Source organism: Trachurus japonicus, chromosome 17 (genome assembly GCF_045865225.1).
Source record: "Trachurus japonicus isolate A0001 chromosome 17, Traja_1.0".
In the NCBI taxonomy this organism is placed as follows: Eukaryota; Metazoa; Chordata; class Actinopteri; order Carangiformes; family Carangidae; genus Trachurus; species Trachurus japonicus.
This window is the reverse complement of record NC_140923.1, coordinates 22,267,158-22,274,066: the sequence shown is the minus strand read 5'-3', so window position 1 is coordinate 22,274,066 and position 6,909 is coordinate 22,267,158.

Below are 6,909 nucleotides of genomic sequence, written 5' to 3'. Positions count from 1 at the left end.
AGCGCCATGTTGGATTGGCCGGCCGAGAACCCGCCCACTGGCTTCACTCAACGTTTCCGTGCCCTAATTGGCCAGGGTTTTAACCTAATAACAGTAAAACGGTAGAGTTAAAAAAAAAATTCACCCCCCTCAGAGTGTGTGCGGGGGTAGAAACTATCGATTGAGACAAAAAAACGTTCTGACACCAGGCTTTTAACATGTTTATTGAGAATGTAAAATCGGCGATTTTAACATGGGGGTCTATGGGGAATGCTCCCTTCTGACACCAGCCCCCAGAGGAAGCCGGGGGGATTGCAGTTTTTTGAACGCGGAAGTGAGCTTCACTTCTCAGACCGACAACTGCCCCCTTGGTTTTAAACATTTTCTCAGAAACATATCGACACATACTAAGGATTTATTCATGAAATGAGTTAGCAATTAGCCGTGGTCGGCAGCTGCTAGCATGCTATGCTAAGCGCTAATTGTTGCTACTCACCGGAGTTTTTCCTCGACAAAAACACAACAACACGGTAATGTCCGGCACTCCAAAAAACCTCCTCACGGTTGTGGATACAACATGGATCAATAACTCAAGACAAAATAAAGTTTTAACCACTTTTAGTCTAGTTATTAACATTAGCAAGCTCTCTTCTCGGCTAGTGTGTCTGTCCTCATCGGCATCAGTGAAGGAAAGAAAGAAAACAAGCAGGGGATACAAGGAACTACGAGCATGAGCGGCGCTTGTGTGTGTGGAATACGCACCCTGCTGGTGAAATAAAGGAACTACATCTACAAAACTCAATCAGACTGTATAGCTCAACATGGTTAAACTAGAAATATTGGGGATTACACTGTGTGTGTAACTAAAGGGTGTTACATAATGAACAGAACCGGTGACAAAGGGCAGCCCTGCCAGAGTCCAACAAGCACCGGGAACACGTCTGACTTACTGCCGGCAATGCGAACCAAGCTCCTGCTCCAGTCATACAGGAACCGTACAGCCCTCAGCAGCATACTCACCATACTCTCGGAGCACCTCCCACAGGATGCCACGTGGGACACGGTCGAAAGCCTTCTCCAGGTCCACAAAACACATGTGGACTGGTTGGGCAAACTCCCATGCGCCCTCGAGCACCCTGCGGAGGGTGTAGAGCTGGTCCAGCGTTCCACGGCCAGGACGAAAACCGCATTGTTCCTCCTGAATCCGAGGTTCGACTATCGGCCGAATTCTCCTCTCCAGCACCCTGGAATAGACTTTCCCCGGGAGGCTGAGGAGTGTGATCCCCCGGTAGTTGGAACACACCCTCCGGTCCCCTTTTTGAAGAGAGGGACCACCACCCCGGTCTGCCAGTCCAGAGGCACTGTCCCCGACTGCCACGCGATGCTGCAGAGGCGTGTCAGCCACGACAGCCCCGCAACATCCAGTAGTCTAGTACGAAGAGGGGGGTATCATGCACCCCCCGGAAATATACTTCTAACCAGTGTTTCTAGATTGGAAAAAATGTGTAGAAAATGATGAGCTATGTTAAAAAGTTGTCAGAATGTCCCATGTATCGTTTTTATGCAAATTAGTGCCGCCATTATCGAAAAAACCTAATTTCACTATATCTCAGCCAATATTGCAGATATCTGAACAAATAAGGTGTCTAGACCCATGTTTTGGGGGTCAGAGATCACAATAAAACTATTCATAAAGTGATCACATGTTGGTGGCATGCTAGTAAGCAAACCTAACCCTTTTACCAATTACAAGACGCCAATATTGGAGATACCAAATAAGGTGTCTAGACAGAGTTGTTGTGTGTTTAACCAAGGTTTATTTGGATCAAACATCATAATAGAACTCTTCTTGATGTGACCACTCTTCTCTTTCCCATGCCAGATAAACAGTCAAGTAAATGGTTCTCCACTATGCATCACTCATCATCGTTTTCACTGAAATCTTCAAAGTTAAACTCATCCTCTCCTTCCTCTTTCTCCTCCTCTTCCTGTTCATGCTCTCCAGTGTCATGGGGATCAACCAGTGAAGTTGGTAGGATAGGACCACAGGACCACACCGGTTTCAACACTCCTTCATCAGTCTTCATCCATCCCTGCCCCTCATCATAGGGTTTTGGTTTTTCCAGAATAGGTTCATCAGCTGGCTTGTACAAGGCGACACGGTAGATCACACGTCGGGCATGTGGCTTCAGAGCAGAGTGGCACGGAGGAAGGCCAGCCAGGTCAACCTTAGACTTGCAAGTGAGTTTCTTGTCCTCCCCCACCATGTTGCATAGCAACTTGGCACGGATAACATCCACTGAAGACTCACAACTCTGTCCAGACATCAGACAGGTGAATTGCTCCAACTGCCTCAGCATCTCAGGCTTGACACTCTAGCAGTCACTGAGTTGACTGAATACGTGAAACCTGGGATTCTTCTTCAAGGGCCCCACCTTCCTTCTCCCTTTGATGGCACTGGTACAGTCTTCTCCACTGAACACATAGAACCCAAGAAGAGTGGTGCGGTGGTCTTCTCCCAGGGATTCTGCAATACTACTACTGCCTGGCCTCCGGTGCACCTGTCCCCATTGATGTTGAGATGGACGTGTTACAGTACGAGCAGAAGCTGTGGGCAAGGCTGCTAAAGCTGACTTCATCAGACCCCTACAGTGTGAAGATCCAGGAAGCTTCTCAACATCTCTGAGCTTGCAGAATCCCTGGGAGAAGACCACCGCACCACTCTTCTTGGGTTCTATGTGTTCAGTAGAGAAGACTGTACCCGTGCCATGTATATATTTTTGGCTTTTTCATGCCTTTATTTGACAGTACAGTTGAGAGAGACAGGAAATAGGGAGGCAGAGAGGGGGGGAATGACACGCAGGAAAGGGCCGTCCGATGTGGGATTCAAACCAGGGCCGCCTGCACGAGGACTATAGCCTCAATATATGGGGCGCCTGCTTAACCCACTGCGCCACTCGACGCCCCGGAAGGTGGGGTCCTTGAAGAAGAATCCCCAATTTCACGTATTCAGACAACTCAGTGACTGCTAGAGTGTCAAGCCTGAGATGCTGAGGCAGTTGGAGCAATTCACCTGTCTGATGTCTGGACAGAGTTGTGAGTCTTCAGTGGATGTTGTCCGTGGCAAGTTGCTACGCAACATGGTGGGGGAGGACAAGAAACTCACTTGCAAGTCTAAGGTTGACCTGGCTGGCCTTCCTCCATGCCACTCTGCTCTGAAGCCACATGCCCGACGTGTGAACTACCGTGTCGCCTTGTACAAGCCAGCTGATGAACCTATTCTGGAAAAACCAAAACCCTATGATGAGGGGCAGGGATGGATGAAGACTGATGAAGGAGTGTTGAAACCGGTGTGGTCCTTTGGTCCTATCCTACCAACTTCACTGGTTGATCCCCATGACACTGGAGAGCATGAACAGGAAGAGGAGGAGAAAGAGGAAGGAGAGGATGAGTTTAACTCTGAAGATTTCAGTGAAAACGATGATGAGTGATGCATAGTGGAGAACCATTTACTTGACTGTTTATCTGGCATGGGAAAGAGAAGAGTGGTCACATCAACAAGAGTTCTATTATGATGTTTGATCCAAATAAGCCTTGGTTAAACACACAACAACCTCTGTCTAGACACCTTATTTGGTATCTCCAATATTGGCGTCTTGTAATTGGTAAAAGGGTTAGGTTTGCTTACTAGCATGCCACAAACATGTGATCACTTTATGAATAGTTTTATTGTGATCTCTGACCCCCAAAACATGGGTCTAGACACCTTATTTGTTCAGATATCTGCAGTATTGGCTGAGATATAGTGAAATTAGGTTTTTTCGATAATGGCGGCACTAATTTGCATAAAAACGATACATGGGACATTCTGACAACTTTTTAACATAGCTCATCATTTTCTACACATTTTTTCCAATCTAGAAACACTGGTTAGAAGTATATTTCCGGGGGGTGCATGATACCCCCCCCTTCGTACTAGACTACAGAGACTTGAGGTACTCAGGGTGGATCTCATCCACCCCCGGTGCCTTGCCACTGAGGAGCTTCCGGACTACCTTGGTGACTTCAGCTTGGGTGATGAATGAATCAACCTCTGAATCCTCAGCCTCTGCTTCCTCGACGGAAGGCATGTCAGTGGGATTGAGGAGATCCTCGAAGTATTCGAGGGGGGGGCAGTGGCTCAGGTGGTAGAGCGGCTCGTCCAATGATCAGAGGGTTGGCGGTTCGAATCCCGCTCTGTCCCGGTTGCTGCCGTAGTGTCCTTGGGCAAGACACCTTACCCACCTTGCTCCTGATGGGTCGTGGTTCGCCTTGCATGGCAGCTTCCGCCATCAGTGTCTGAATGTGTGTGTGAATGGGTGAATGTGATGTACTGTAAAGCGCTTTGGGTATCGTTGAGATGGAAAAGCGCTATATAAATACAAGACCATTTACCATATTCCTTCCACCGCCCGACGATATCCCCAGTCGAAGTCAACAGCTCCCCTCCTCCACTGTAAACAGTGTTGGCAGAGCACTGCTTCCCCCTCCTGAGGCGCGGGATGGTTTGCCAGAATTTCCTCGAGGCTGACCGGTAGTCCTCCTCAATGGCCTCCCCGAACTTTTCCCAGACCCGAGTTTTTGCTTCCATGACCGCCCGGGCTGCCGTCCGCTTGGCCTGCCAGTACCCGTCAGCTGCCTCGGGAGTCCCCGAGCTAGCCAGGCTCGGTAGGACTCCTTCAGCTTGACGGCATCCCTTACTTCCGGTGTCCACCACCGGGTTCGGGGATTGCCACCGCGACAGGCACCGGAGACCTTACGGCCACAGCTCCAGACGGCCGCGTCAACAATGGAAGTGGAGAACATGAACATGGTCCATTCGGACTCAATGTCTCCGGCCTCCCTCGGAATTCGAGGTCAAAGCTCTCCCGGAGGTGGGAGTTGAAGACCTCCCTGACAGGGGATTCTGCCAGACGTTCCCGGCAGACAATAATAATAATAATAATAATAATGAATTTTATTTGTAATGCACTTTATATTGAGCAAACAATCTCAAAGTGTCACGATACGCTTGGGTCTGCCAAGTCTGACCAGCTTCCTCCCCTGCCAGCGGATGCAACTCACCACCAGGTGGTGATCAGTTGACAGCTCAGCCCCTCTCTTCACCAAGACATACGGCCGGAGGTCAGATGACACGACTACAAAGTCGATCATTGACCTCCGGCCTAGGGTGTCATGTGCACTGATGGGCACCCTTATGCTCTAACATGGTGTTCGTTATGGACAGACTGTGGCTAGCACAGAAGTCCAATAACAAAACACCACTCGGGTTCAGTTCGGGGAGGCCATTCCTCCCAATCACACCTCTCCAGGTAACACTGTTGCTGCCCACGTGAGCGTTGAAGTCCCCCAACAGAACGATGGAGTCCCCAGTTGGGGCACTTTCCAGCACCCCTCCCAGGGCCTCCAGGAAGGCCGGGTACTCTGCACTGCCGTTCGGCCCGTAGGCCGAAACGACAGTGAGAGACCTATCCCCGACCCGAAGGTGCAGGGAAGCGACCCTCTCGTTAAGTGGGGAGAACTCTAACACATGGCGGCTGAGCTGGGGAGCTATGAGCAAGCCCACACCAGCTCGCCGCCTCTCACCATGGGCAACTCCAGAGTGGAAGAGAGTCCAACCTCTCTCAAGGAGTTGGGTTCCAGATTTTTTTTGAAATACAGAACTGAAAGGCACATAACCAGGCTTTGCGCCAGTTTATACCAGCCAACTGTGAATTCCAAAGAAATTTTCCTCTTGGTGAGATTTTATAATGTGTCTGTAATACTTTCCTTATATGCTTGTTTGTACATTTTCTATCCATTATATCAATCCCATCAAGCTTCAGAGAAGGTGTCTGAATCTTAACATCTTTAAAAAAAAAATGTAGTAGCTGCTTCAAAACGTCCTCTGCCATGTCACTGATGCGGCGAGAAACTGTGTTGTTTGATGAAGGCATGGACTGTGTAGTTTGTAGAGCTTGTGTGTAGAGCGGGTTTGGTCCAAAATCGGAATTCTGGATGGTCGGATGGTCTGCTGCTCCCCACTGTGTGTGAGGAGTGTTATAGAGAGTTAGTGGGCTGCTGGAGAAATAGGAAAGAATCTAAAGGTTTATTAATTCAATTCAATTTACCGCAGACAGCAGAGAGAGAGAGAGAAGTGAAAATGACAAAGCTGCTTGCGGGGTGAGGAGGGGAGGCTCTCCGTGATCGTGGAGCGGAGAGTCAGCAGCTGGATTTCGCACGGTCAGTAGGCTATTAGTAGGTATAAACAACAAGCAACACAACGACCATTATTCATTGCATTATTACATTTAAAACTGAAGATAAATCTCTACAAACGTAATAGTTAGTAGCAGACAATTGTCCAAGTCCCTCTGATCCGAGTCCCAAGCGAGTCTCAAGTCATTTGGTTCAAGTCTCAAGCAAGTCCCAAGTCTTTTCTTTTGTGGGCAAGTTAAGTCGAGTCGAGTCACAAGGTTATGTCAAGTCGATTTACAAGGTTATGTCAAGTCAAGTCCCTCACCATTATCCCCCAGCCCCACCAACAAAGCACCCAGGTTTATATCTTGAAGAGAAAAATCTTATCTTCCTAATGTCAATGTCAAAAAAGAGCATGCAGACTAGTCTGCATGGCTGAAACCAGCATAAAGCTGTTCATTTATCCATTACAACATGTGTCTGATCAATTAGACCTATAGGTAGATGGGAAAGGCTACTCCATTAAAGAAATGGCATGTTTGATACAAAAAAATGTTTATTAACATATCTAAATTAATTTCATTCACCAGTAGCAAAGTGCTTATGTAAAGCACTTGCTGTCTAGAGAGAGAGAGAGAGAGAGAGAGAGAGAGAGAGAGAGAGAGAGAGAGAGAGAGAGAGAGAGAGAGAGGAGTGTGCCAACCAGGGATCAGC